This window comes from Sorex fumeus, unplaced genomic scaffold (assembly GCF_029834395.1).
Source record: "Sorex fumeus unplaced genomic scaffold, SorFum_2.1 ptg000039l, whole genome shotgun sequence".
NCBI classification, from domain to species: domain Eukaryota; kingdom Metazoa; phylum Chordata; class Mammalia; order Eulipotyphla; family Soricidae; genus Sorex; species Sorex fumeus.
The window spans coordinates 28,358,631-28,372,619 of record NW_026606096.1 but is presented as its reverse complement, the minus strand read 5'-3'; the positions used below and the strand labels follow the sequence as shown (position 1 = coordinate 28,372,619).

General features: G+C 43.0%; 1 protein-coding gene across 1 annotated transcript in view; it reads left to right on the top strand.

Annotated features, from left to right (window-relative positions):
• FHIP1A (FHF complex subunit HOOK interacting protein 1A) overlaps positions 1–13,989 on the top strand; it is a 212,394-nt gene that overhangs the window by 64,669 nt on the left and 133,736 nt on the right. The window contains exon 3 of the mRNA XM_056119088.1: positions 11,766–11,809. The gene's annotated coding sequence lies outside the window, so the exon portion shown is untranslated. The remainder of the gene's footprint in view (positions 1–11,765; positions 11,810–13,989) is intronic.

Genomic DNA, 13,989 nt, shown 5'->3' with positions numbered 1-13,989 from the left:
ATGCAGTCTTTTTGTGTCTATCCCGTTCTTTCTGACTCATTTCGCTTAATGTGATACTTTCCATGTAGTACCACTTGTATGTAAATTTCATGACTTCATCTTTTCTAACGTGTGTGTGTGTTTGTGTGTGTGTATGTATGTGGTGTTTATACATATATCACACTTTGTTTACTGATCCACCATGTTTTGGCTACTAAGAGTAATAGTGTTGCTGAATAATAGTGTTGCTATATAAAAGAACACACAAATATCTATATGAGTTCCTCTTTTTCCTCTTTTTGGTGTCTAGAAGTAGGATTGCTGGGCCACGTGGTAGTTTTATTTTATTTGCTTTTTAAAGAACTGTCAAACAATTATAGACAATATCTATACCACCTTACTTCCCACCAGTTGTAGAGAAGCATTTCAGGTTCTCCAACCCTTGCTAGCAAGACTTGTTTTGGGTTTTGTTATATTGTTTTCTCTTTTCTTTTTGACTTGTTTTTTGATCATAATGGACGCGAGTTGATATCTTGGTATGGTTTTGATTTGTATTTTCTTAATAATAAATGATGGGGGGCTGGAGCGATAGCACAGCGGGTAGGACATTTGCCTTGCACGCGGCCTACCTGGGTTCGATTCCCAGCATCCCATATGGTCCCTCGAGCACCGGCAGGAATAATTCCTGAGTTCTTGAGCCAGGAGTAACCCCTGTACAGTGCTGGGTGTGACCCAAAAAGCAAAAAAAAAAAAATGATGTTAAATATCTTTTCAGATGGCTTGGTGTATATGTACATTTTTCTCAATACACACTTTATATCTTCTTTGGAGAAATGTCTGGTCCAATTCATTTTAGAAATCAGGTCACTTGTCTTTTTGTTGTTGGTAAGTTCTTTATTCTGAGTTTTAACTTTTTATTAGAGGTCAGACTTGCAATTATTTTTTTCCATTCCATAATTCCCCTTTTCACTCTGTTGGTTCTGATCTGTGAAGTAAAGAAGTGCTTAATTTCAAAGTGTTTCCAATCTATTGGTAGTGCTTTTGTATCAAATACAATGTCATACAGCTTTTTCTCCTTTTGTATCCTTTAGGAAGCTTATCATCTTAACTCTTAGTTTTAGTTTTTAGTCCATTTTGAGTTGCTTTTGTATATGATATCCAGGAGGACCCAAATAAATTCTTTACATGGAGGATATCTGGTTTTTTCAGCACCCTCTGTTAGAGAGAAGTTCATAGATTTAAAGAAAAAGCACATAATTAGAAATGGTTATTACTTTAAGGTGGGATTCCCACAAAGTTATTGTTTCTAATGAAGACAGAATTGCAGAAAGAATAAGGTCATACTGTATTAAAGTGGCTTGCATTGTATTATATATCTATATACATATATATGCACATAAATAGATACACACAATGAAATGCTATGAGCTATCAGACAAGATGAAATTGTGCTTTTGCCATTATGGGAATGGAGCTAGAGGGTTACATACTTAGTGAAGTTAGTCATAAGGAAAGGGACAGATAGAGATGACCTAGTAAGGGAGTACATAGTAAGGGAATAACAGTGGCCAAAGGCAACAGAATCTGAGAACCTGAGGGGGAGAAGAAGGTGGACTGAAGGGGACCCTGGGGAAATGATGGATGGAAGCAAAATCAGGTGGAGTGGGTGGTGTTGGAACATTACATGCATGAAACCCTATCATGAACAGTATTGTAAGTCAAGGTTCCTAAAAAAAAATGATAAAGTGTGCCTTAAGATTTCCTATAAATGGGGAAGCAGAGAGACTGTTTGTGTCACATTAAGTTTCTTGATGACCGATTGACTTCTTAGGTTTGGGATTTGATTTTAAGTAACTGCTGAGTTTTGATCTCCAAGGAGGGGTGTCTGGCTTCTGGCGGGGCTTTCCCCACTTGTATTAGTGAGCACCGCTCTGATCTTTCTGGGAGCTGGGATGAAAGGCCATGAACACGATCAACCTTCTCATGGCAGAGAACAGGCTGCAAGCATGAACTAGGCATCTGTCCGTGCTGCGGAAGGATTTGGACTATGTTGTCACCACCAAGCTGTAAAAATCAGTGTTGTGTTGACAGACTGATATTTACACTAGTTTTGAAAAGGTCAGAAGCCAAGTATTATGTTTTTAGAAGTGAGTTATTTAGGGGTGTGGGGGAGTGGCGGGGGAAGGACAGAAGCTTTTTTGACTGTGTGTGTGTGGTGGGGGGGTAGGGAAAGAATACAACAGGAAATCAGGGGACCAAGAAAAGCCTGGGCCAAGATGCTTAGGAGGGGCGGGAGACGCTCAGATGGACGTTGAAGTAACACGGATAATGAAAGGCTCCAACACTTTGTTCAGAGGAAATGATAGCTGATGCTCAGGGAGCCCAGCAAGAAGCACAAGTGGAAAATGGCTTTGAAAGGAGTCGGAGACAAGATGATATAAAATGTGCATGAGAGTCCTGAGGAGAGGTGTCAGTGGAATTCATCTGCTGGGGACTTTGGATGTGTTCTCAGAACAGCGAGACACATTACAGAGATGGAGCAATCACAGAGATTGGGAACTGCTGGGAGAATGGGCTATTTGAATATAGTGTTTCAGGGTTAAGAGCCGCCTGCACGAGAGAAGAGTAGTGGTTATCAAAGAGCGGCTCTGAACGCTGGCCTTTCTGAGGAGAAGTCTGGGAGGCCCGAGTTCTGTAGAACTGGGGGAGGCAGGGTGAGAACTACTTACTTCTCTGTAGCTTCCCTGACTCCGTGTGGAACCAGAGGGAAGCTGTTTTCGAAAGTGGTTTTGAATGAAAATCTAGCCTGACTTGAATCTAGCCTAGATACTCTGAGTCAATAGCACAAATAGATACGGATATTCTGATAGTTAATCACACTCGCTGAGGCTGTCATTCTGAAATGAGTCGGCTCTGCACACATTTAGTCACAATTTTAAAACCACTCCCAGTCTTGACCTTTTATGCATTCTGTTTTATTTCAGTGTGTTTGGTCGTTTTTGATCTTCAGCATGTTCTCCAGCCCTAATGATTGTGGTCTTTGCTTCCCTGGGCTGTTTCCTAGCATGGCCCGTCCCTTCAAAATAACCAGAATGGCTCTCACTCAGTGTCAACACTTTAAATTTGTTCCTTTTTTCCTATTTCATTTTCAGTGCTATTCTTGAAATAGTTTTTTTCTTGGTCTTTAAGGATTCAGGCTGCCTTGAACAGATGTACTCTGAGAAAAGTGGCTAATGACCCGTCTGGATGTGAGGGCCTGAAAGTGCCTCTGTCCACATGGGGGCGCCTGTTCAAAGTGTCGTGGGGGCGGTGGGGAGGGGGACTGAATGCAAAACTCCTGAGGGAGCTCACAAATGCCTGTTTCTCCCGCATCCTGGGTGATCCTGGTGCAGGATTGTGCTCTGAGGTATGGGTTTTCATTTCTTCCAGCCCTCGGTCTCCTGACCAGGTCAGCTGGGGGGGGTCTCTGATGTGAGGGCACACATAGCTCCTCAGGTCAGCTTGCTTAAAACCTTTCAAAAACCAATAAATTGTTCCCAACCTCTTGCTCCAGGATTTTGGTGTGATCTCTGATCGGTCTTGGATGACTCAGTGATGTGCCTTTCAGCGACCTCTCAGAAATGGTTTCACATCTGTTCTGGACCAGTGGATGTCCCTGAATTTCTTTCAAACCCCAAAGAGGTCGATTTTTAAGCAACTTTTTTTTTTTTGGCCCAGTAACTGAAAGCTTGGGTCACAGCCCTATTTGTCGTGTGCAATTTACTTTGTATTTCACTGAAACCACTATGTTCTAAGTTCTTTTTTGGAAAACTATGATTCTTGCCTTCCTCAAATTATAATGTGAGGGTTTTTTTGTTAGTGCAGTTCATCACCAGAAACAGTTTTCTGACTCCTGTGGATGTGCAGATTTCATTGGTTGGTTTTTGAAGGTAATAACTAATTTAAAAAGTGTCAATACTGGAGTTTAGAGAAAACCACTTTTTGCTGAGATTTTCTAATATTTTGTTGTTGTTCTTTTTTTTTTTTTCTATCCAGTCCTTTTTTTTTTTGCTTTGGTGGCTACACCTGGCAGTGCTCAGTGATCCCTTCTGGTGGTACTAGGGCGACACATGTGGTGCGGGAATCCAGCTGAGGTTGGTTGCATGCAAGGCAAGCGTCTTACCCCTGTACTATCTCTTCGGCCTTGTTTATTGAGTCAGTAAACTAGTTTCCAACATCATGATGCTAATTCCCCTCGTATCATTGTAATAATATTTTTGTTTAGTAAAGTAAAGTAAAGGCCCTCCCGTTGATCATCGATTTGCTCAAGCGGGCCCAGTAACATCTCCATTGGAGACTTTGTTGTTACTGTGTTTGGCATATCAAATACGTCACGGGGAGCTTGCCAGGCTCTGCCGTGCGGGCGAGATACTCTTGGTAGCTTGCCGGGCTCTCTGAGAGGGGCGGAGGAATCGAACTCGGGTCGGCCATGTTGGCTGCGTGCAAGGCAAATGCCCTACCGCTGTGCTATCGCTCCAGCCAATTTTTTTAAAAACTTCACTAATTGTTTGTTTTTGGGCCACAGCCATCAGGCCTTTTCCAGCACAGTGCATGGGGGTCACTCCCGATGGTGCTCAGGGGACCATGCTGTGCTGGGGATCCAGTGCACCCAGGCTCCCTCCGTCCCAAACCCCCCTTGCAAATCACGCATTTAGCTCATTGCCCTTTGTCCCTGGCCCAGTTTGATTTTCACACTGCCACCTTCCTCTGGTCTTATCGCTGTTCCTCTCAATCTTTTTCCTCTCTTCATTCCTTAAAGGGCTATTTGGCTCAAGGAACTGCCAGGTTCCTTCTTTTCCTCTTCCTGTCTTCCCTTTTTTTAGGCCATGACTGGTGGACTTCAGGGGCTAGGCAGTGTCCTGTATCAAACCCAGGTTCTCTGTCATGCCAGGCCTGTGCTCTGCCTCTGAGTCACGTTCCTGGTTACGTGGTCTCCCTCATGGTGCCACCGGGCCTTTGCTCTGGTGTCACTGTCACCCCGCTCATTCTAAAAGTAGCCTGTGAGGCCCACAGTTCTGCCCTGGGCAGCACCCCATGAAACCAGCCCTCTCCTGGTTAATGGGGGGAATATATCTGAGACTGAACCCGTCACCTTCTTCCTGAGAAAATGATGTCTCTCCCTGGTGCAGGGTACCACCATCTCCCTGCTTGCCCCCATTTTTCTGGCACTTTCCATGGGCTAGATGCTGTTGTGATAACTTGGGGTCACACTCACAGAATCCCTTCCTTTCGAGTCTGTTATTGTTCCCACGATGCAGTTGTGGAAGCCTGTGGGTCTAACTGGCCTTTCCAAGACATTGCATTCCACCGGGGTGGAGGAGGAGGTCCCGAGCGTGCACCTTCACTAGGACTCCCCCTTCATCCCTGCACTTCTGGTCTTTCCTCTAGAGTCCACCTGCTGAAGGTCTCTCCTCCCAGCCCCAGCATCCCAGTGAATTGCTGCCTTTGTCTTCAGTGCCCAGGGATGTTGGCTTTCTGCCCACTGCTTTGTATTATAATTCGAGTGTTTCTTCTTCTTATAGTGAGTCTGGTGGGTCCTCTGACCCAGCAGCTGAGGCCCCTGCAATCCGTTTATAGTGAGTGGAGCCCTCTATGATCTGCACACTGTCAACCCGGCACCCTCATGGTGCAGGGAGCTGGCGAGAGTCACTGTTCAGACATCACAGAGGGGATCTGGCTTTGGGTAGGTTAGAAAATAAAAGTGAAGAGCTATGTTTTGATCATTCTTTGGGTCCTTTATTTCTGTTTATTGTGACTAGTACACTAATCATAATTTTTTAGAAATCATGTCTAGTCTGACCCAGGGAGGTCTCTATAACTCTCCCCTCCTCTTGCCCTTGTTGTTGCTTCCATGTCCAGGACTTGTACACTGGAATGTATTATTAATTTGAGGCTGCACACTGTCACCATGAAGCTTGCACACTCTTGGTTGTAGGGCCCTGGGAATGGCACGTTTATGTTGAAGTGTCAGGGTCATACTTGGCCTGTAGGGCAGCCCTGGGGGTCAAACTCTTGGCCTCATGCTCTCTAGAGAGTGAACTAATGCATTTCTATTCCAGTTCTGTGGCTGATCCTTACACTACATCTACACCCTCCACTACTTCAAGTTCTCTCACCTCCTTCTGAGTTCTGCCTGTGCTCCACCTTCTCCCTGGGGTCTTCTCCCTCTCACTGCCTCATTTACCTGGTTAACACTCTCCTTGCCGAAATTAGGTGTTAAATTTAACAGCAGCTGGAAAGACAGCTCTGATCCGAGTTTCCTTCTAATTCTGCTATTAATGGTTTTCTATATATGCTGTGATACCATGTGACACAGCAGTGTTGGGTGGAATTAATCTTTTTCAGTTGCTGCTTTAAGATGCTAAGCTTTTTCTTAGTTATTTCTGTATTTCTATCACCCTACCTGGATGTTCAATAAATATTGATTTTATGGGAGAGTATTTAAATGAGCTCATTGATTTCTGCCAATGCTACCTTCTTTTTACCTAGGTAAAATAACCAGCTGGTGATACATCAGTGAGGCTTGAGTTCACCATCTGTAAACTCAAACCAATTAGGGGACTTTTTTTTGTTTTGTTTTGTTTTCCCTTTATTTTATTTTATTGTTTTTTACAGTTGTAGATTTACAATTTTTTGTGCTTTGGTTTCAATTATACAATGATCAGATACCCATCCCTCCACCAGTGCCCATTTTCCACCACCATGGATAATATCCCTCCCACCCCCATCCCCCCATCCCCCCTGTCTCTGTGGCAGGGCAATCCATTAGGGGACTTTTTTTTTCCCCTCTGAAATATTTCTGGATTTAGGTTGTGCAGGCCTTAGAGAGCAGCTCCCTGCTTGTCAGAGACCCAGGTTCCTCCTATCTTTCTGCTGGGCTCTTCTAAGTGTGATTTGTGCTCAACCCAACATCACAGGTCTGGCCACCTGCAGATTCTCAAGTAGGAAAGAAAGAGAGGTCCAGAGAGCAGAAGGGAGCCTGCCCGGAGCCAGCCTCCTGCTGCTTCCCCTCATAGGGACTTTTCTGAAGGGTTTCCAAGGGTTTCCCCTTAGGCTCATTGATCATATGGTCTCTCTGGGTCATATCTGGCTGCCAAGAAGGTTCAGAAGGGAAAACTGCTTGCCTGTGTGCTCTGCCTCTTCACACAAAGCAGGGTGCTTTAATGAGAGGAGAGAGTACGGATGCTGAGTAATGGCTCAGGAGTGCCTCATAGTTTAGGTTGGTCTCCTAAGTGGCATTGCCAGTCTAGTAAATACTTTGCAGGATAAAATGTCAGCACTTAAAAAACCTCACACACACACACGTGGAAAGGAGTCTATTGTTTTATCATCTTTACTCACTTTATATAAAATTAGTAACCTATTTGTATATTTTAGGAGATTTAATTATAGGCATCTAAAAAACATAAATGATTACTTTTAATGAATCTTTCCCTGTTTTCAGAAGCGGGGAAAACGTTTGCACTGATTGATTCAAGAATATAGTTTCTTGAGGCTGGAGGTGGAGCTCAGTAGAGTATATGCTTTGCACGTATGACACGTTGGGTTCAATCCCCCAAAATAAAGAGGAAGGCGTCTTAAAGTCTCTTTGACATGGTTCCCAGAACCTTCAGGAGGAAATGAAAACTGCTAAAATGTTTGGCAGAGGCCTGGCATCATATACCAAAAAGACAAGGACTTTGTCTCTAATCTCTTTCTGTTTGTTTGTTTGTTTATTTTTACTTATCTAAAATCTGAATACTATCCTCTAAATTTTTGGGGGGGAGGGGTCACACCTGGCAATGCACAGGGGTTTCTCCTGGCTCTTCACTCAGGAATTACTCCTGGCAGTACTCAGGGATACTGGGAATCGAACCCGGGGCAGCCGCGTGCAAGGAATACGCCCTACCCGCTGTACTAGAGCTCCAGTCCCTCTCCTCTAAATTTTTGGAAAGGAATTTAATGGAGCTGGGGAAATGGCTCATGTGGTAGAGCACTGCAGGAATGCAAAAAGGCCCTAGGGGGATCCTTGCCACTGCATTTTCTTCTCTTCTCTGCCTCCATGGCAGGGGCAGGAGACTCTGCGCTTTTCTCTTCTGGGAGTTGGGTTTTATAGTCTCTGGGTCTTGGTCATTGATGGGATTACACGGTGCTGGGGGGCAGTTGGTGGGTGTGACCCCCACCTACTGGAAGATGGAGGATCTGGGTGGAGGATGCTCAGCCCCGATCCGAGCAGGCTTGGAGATCTCAACCCCGGGACCTGCATGCCTTTGTTCCTCTGCCGGTACCTTCATGCGTATGGAGAGTGGTCTCAGCATGGTTGTGGCTGGTTCTGGAGGTCTTCGGCTGCCAGAGCTCTGGTCAGGACGGGGAGGGAAACTCAACCCGCCCCCCCTCCAAGGGGCCCCGGCGAGGACAGCCAGGCGTGGGAGCAGGAGACTCTGCCACAACCGCATTTGCGGCCGTGTGGCATCTTATTATCTCATTCCTGCTTTTGACAGCCTGGCAGGCTACCGAATGTAACCTGCCCACACAGCAGAGTCTGGCAAACTCCCCATGGTGTACACAATATGCCAAAGCCCAGTAACAATGATGGGTCTCATTCTCCTAACCCTGAAAGAGCCTTGAATGTGGCACTTTTTAGAATCTCAGGGCTAAGACGAAGGAGACTTTACTGGGGCCTGCTTGAGGAAATTGACGAACAACAGGATGATTGTGATCATGATCATGATCATGCCCCCAGCACTCTGAGTGAGGCCCTGGGACACCCCTGCACTGCCAGGTATTGCTGGTGCCTGACCTTGGGTTGAGTTCTGGTGAGAGTGATCCACAAACCAAAATCAACCCAAACTAGTTTTTCCTCTCATGGTGCTTTGAATGATGTTTACTCTTTTCTTTATACTTTACATGTCTCTATTTTTTTGTAATCACTATATATTGTTTGTATGATTTAAAAATAAATTTGATCAAAAATAAAGAATATGCATCCCATTTTTTATAATCAGCTGCTGCTTTGTTATTTAGGATCTTAGCATCAGAGCTGAAATTTTAATATTGATGTTTAATCAAAAAAAGAATAAGCCCATGGCAGAAATATCCTATAGGGTTTATAAATTTGCATTTTAGACTTGTTTTTCTGCATTCATTTAGAGATTTTTTCCACCATTTCCTCTAGTGATTGGGCCCTTATCTAATAGAATCGGGTAAATTGAAAAAAGCGTAAATGGCTGCTGGATCTTTTCCTGCAGTGGCATTTGCTGTGGCAGTTAAAAACAGGAGCAGCACAAAGATTAAATTCTCCCATTGGGTCGTGGAGTCCCAGGGTCGTGGTTAACCTGCTATCATTCCCAGGGAAATGCTGATAATAGGACTTCATTTTTGTTTCTGGAGAGAAAAGCTGAGGATGGTGAAAAACGTAGGTCCAGGCAACCTACCTATGAGCAAGACAAGGTGGTCGGGTACCTGGTTCACATTCATGATCCCAGAGCCAGGAGCACTTTAATCCTGGAGACTCGTTCCAGAATGTTAAATAAAGGTGAGCCAGTTGGAAAATGCGTTAAATATAAACCAAAACAACCTTATTTTTTGTTTGTTTAAAAAGCAATCACCCTCTAGGTCAGCAATCGATTGTTGGAGATTTGGGGACCTAGAGGTGAGAATGCACCCTTGGACTTTGTTTCGGGGGGCAAGGACAGATTCTGCAGAAACCTTGTGGAACAGTCTCCAGGCCATTTGGGAATGAGCCACTTTCCTGATGCTCAGGCAGCCTGTGGACTGCTAATAAGAAGATTCTGCTGCTAATTCTGTTCTCCCTCAGTTGCGAAAATAATATTGATAGAATGTTACTGAGGCTCTAATTATAGTTTTAACTAAATCTGTCTTTTGTTAAGCATAATACTCTCTACATCTATATCCATTTGATAAGTAGTGTTTAGTGAAAAGCAGAGTTTGGCAAACTCTGACACATGGAACAAATCTAGCTTATCACATGGTTTCTGTTTTGTTTGTTTGCTTTTGTCTTAAGATCATCTAACTAATAATAGTTTACAATTTACAGTTTAAATATTTTTATGGTTCTTTGCGGGACCACACCCAGTGGTGCTCTTGGCTCTTAGCTCAGGGATCATTCCTTGTGGGCTTGGGGGACTACATGGGGTATAGCCCCCCATGTCAGCCACATGCAAGGGAAGTGCCTACCTGCTATAATGTCTCTCTGTCCCTTAACCATTTTTAAATGATTGGAAAAATGAGAAAAAATTACAGTTTTTAATGCATCCTGAAATACCAAAACTATTTGTTATCTGTCCCTTTGCAGAAAAAATTGCCAAATTTATATCAAGACAGTTTTGATTGTTATAACTCAAAGTGGTGTGCATGTGTGTGTTTGTGTGTGTGTGTATACACGTGCAAGCAAGGCACAAGCATGTGCATGCGTGCATTCGTGTGTGTGTGTGTGTGTGTACACGTGCAAGCAAGGCACAAGCATGTGCATTCGTGTGTGTTTGTGTGTGTGTGTGTGTGTGTGTGTGTGTGTTGGGGATTTTGGCTTGCATAGCCTAGTTTTTACAAAAATTTGGAGTTCATGAGAATCTGCCCACTTGTCATATTTGATCAAATTTCTGATTGGTATTCTGTCATCCTAGTCTATATTCAGCAAGAATCCTGTTCGGTCATTTTGGTTACAACTATCCTACTCTTTTAAAAATTGTTTATTTATTTATTTATATATTTGGGAAGGATGAGTAAGGAGAGGCTGCTGAAGTCTCAGGGCTGGGAAGAATGGAGACGTTACTGGTGCCCACTCGAGCAAATCGATGACCAACAGGACAACAGTGATACAGGGCTATTTTGGCTCACACCCAGTTGTGCTTAGAGTTTGTACTTGGCTCTGCCCCTGAGAGATCACTTTTGGCAGGACTCAGCGACCATATGAGGTGTGGGGATCGAACCCAGGTCAACCATGTGTAAGGCGAGTGTCCTCGCTGCTGTACTATCTCTCTGTCCCCATAATTCTCCTACTTCTAGTATCTTGTCCTAGTAATTTTTCATCTACTGACCCTCTCACTGTGCTTGTCGTTGCACCTTTCCAATTGCCTTTGCAGTAGTCTTGCTGCCCCTAATAGTAGTCCTGAAAGAATCTTCCTCACTGCTCAACAACTGGCAGGATATTTTTTCTTCAACAATATGAATTGTGTATTGGTTGAGAATCCCTAGGTTAAGGCCATGTTTGGTACTGGTGTGAATTCCAGGGGTCACCTCTTCATATCCCTCAGTTCTTTCCCTCTGGGCTTCCACTCTTCTGGAGAAGAGGGTCTGGCCAGTTCCAACATGCTCTGGGGTATAGTTGACTTCAGAACTTTGAAGAGTCCAGTTGTAAATATTCAATATAGGCAGAGAAGTTGCAGGCAATTCTCCCTTTATGTAACCAGAGCCAGATCACAGGATTTTATGGGTCTTATATAGCCTGTGGACGTTACCTACCCCTGTTCTATGGTGATTTCATCATCAGCCTCCCTGTCCCTCCTTCCCCTTCAACAATCCCATCCTCCCACCCCCAAATATCTCCCCTTGGTCACTAAGAGATGAAACCTTGCAAATCTTCAAAGTAGAATGCTAAGGCAAATGTATGAACTTGTTAAAACAAATTTGGTTAAAACAATCAAGCAATAAATAAAAGTGATTATCTTCCCTGGATCTGGCTTGCAAGTGTGTTTGAAGGAAACAAGAATGAGCATGGGTCTGAAAAACGTGTTTTTTTTGTATTTCAGGATAGACACGGATGAAGTTAGAGACCTTCATGGATGAGTGAGAGGTAAGAGCAAGCCCAAGCCAAATGAAAAAGAAGTCCTTGTATACTTAAGCTCAAGACCACCCTTTCCCTAGCCTGTTAGTTTCATGAGGTCTGCCTTTTCTTATGGACTATCTATTAAAATATGAAAAATTAAACCTGGGAATCTATTCTGAAGTACTGTACAATCTAGGTAGACGAATAATGTATTTAGAAATAGATGATTGCTCAGATTTGAATCCTGACTCTGTCCCATGTTATCCAGGGAAGCTACTTATACTCTCTGCCTCAGTTTCCTCACATGTCAAATAGGGAAAATAATGGTGTACTTTCATGTAGCATTGGTGTAGGACTATTATTAGTTTATAGAAAGTACTTTAAACAATGTAGGCTACAGTGTAACTGTAATTAAAGCCTTATCTGAGGTATTAGTGACCTCATCTGCCAAATACATGTTTAATTCCAGAAAATACTGTTAATATTTTATAAATACTTCTTTGAAATACTTGAAGAGAAAGGTCAGTGAAATTATTGAATATAAAATTATATTTCAGATCATTTGTTCATTGTCAATACATCAGTCTTTATATTCTGGTTTAAAGTATTTTGAGCTGATTTAAGTTGTCCAGGCACTTTTGCAAAGCTTCCTGCTGCCCTCTGGTCTCTGGCAGGGATGCTGTGTTAAGTTTCACTGTGCAGATATTAATTTGCTAAAGAGCAAAGGGAAGGAAATTCCTTAGGGGATTTGTTCTGATGAGAATGCTAAACACATGGGATTTGAAATTTGGTGTTATCATTAATGCAAATGCAGTGTGAATGCCAACATTGAAGTAAGTTAGGTAGACCTGGTAAGAGGGAGTTTTCCTTTGTTTTGTTTGGCAGGCCCGAGTTCAGATTAGACTTTGTTTTATAGGTACAGTTGTACTACTTAGATGTACAGAAACATCTCCAAGTGAGACTTGCTTTTCTGAGCAGCCAAGGGAAAATTCAAAAGCTTATTCATATTTTATTATACAAGCTTATATTTTAATATTTGCATTTATATTATAACCAGGAGTCCCAGTGTTAATGTCCATGTACACATGCACAGAAGAATGTAATTATGGCACAGATAACAAATTCATGAGAGACCCTGAATTTCTATTTTCAAAAAAAAAATACAGCCTCTTTATCTAAATATAGCTTTTGTTAAACCCACCAAAAAGCCTTTGCAGCCTTTTGCCAGTTGATTTTTTTTTTAAGGATGAAACAGACACTCCATTGATTTTTGATATTGTTATTTGTGTGGTTGATTATCTACATGAAGGGAAAAAAGTTTAATTAATTACCATTAACTGGGACATATCCCATGGGTAATGAATTGTGTGTGTATGTGTGTGTGTGTGTATTTTTCTTCCTTTTGGAGTAACTTGTTGGCTGTGTAAGAAGTTCCTGCCTGTCGGAAGACTTGATGGGAAATACTGCAGCTTCTGCAGAAGCATAGGATGGCAGTGTTGTCAAGTTCTTAGATGTTTCCTGAGAGGCGTGGTTGCTCCCTCTGTCTGCAGGACCCGACTCTCCTTTCTTTCAGGATATGAACCTTGAAGTCATTCTCTGGGGCGTGTGTGTCAGGTTTGGGTGAGATTTTTGTTTCTTTGAGGTTTAGAGCTCCAGTCAGTGTGTTTTGAAGAACAGTGTGATTCTGAAGCCAGCCAAAGATGAAACCTATGGCTGTAAACCAGTAACTCAGATTCCTGACTGCAGTCTCTCATGGTATCCGTTGCTGTTGTTCCATGAAATGAGTGCGTCTTAGTTTGGGGTAACAAATAATTTGTGTGCTTTTTTGCACATAGAGTTTTTTTGTTAATACTGTATAGTGGGATAGAGTTGTGAAAAAGGTTTGGAGATTTGTCCAAGCTAAACATCAAGTCAAATTTAGTTTTCATATAGGCTCCTGAGGTCAAGCCTGAGAGGCCATTCCTGGCAATCTGACTGCATCCGATATTTCCCAGGGGTCTATAGGTTGTGGAATCTAACTTGTGACCTCCTGCATGTCGGGTATGTGCTTGATCTCTTTAAGTTATTTCCCAGACCCCTCATATGATTAAAAAAATATATTGTGGCAAGGGAACATACTCAGCAGTGCTCAGGGACTACTCTTGACTCTGTTCTCAGGAGCATCCTCAGGTGGTGCTTGGGGGATTATGTATGTTGCCAGGATTGAA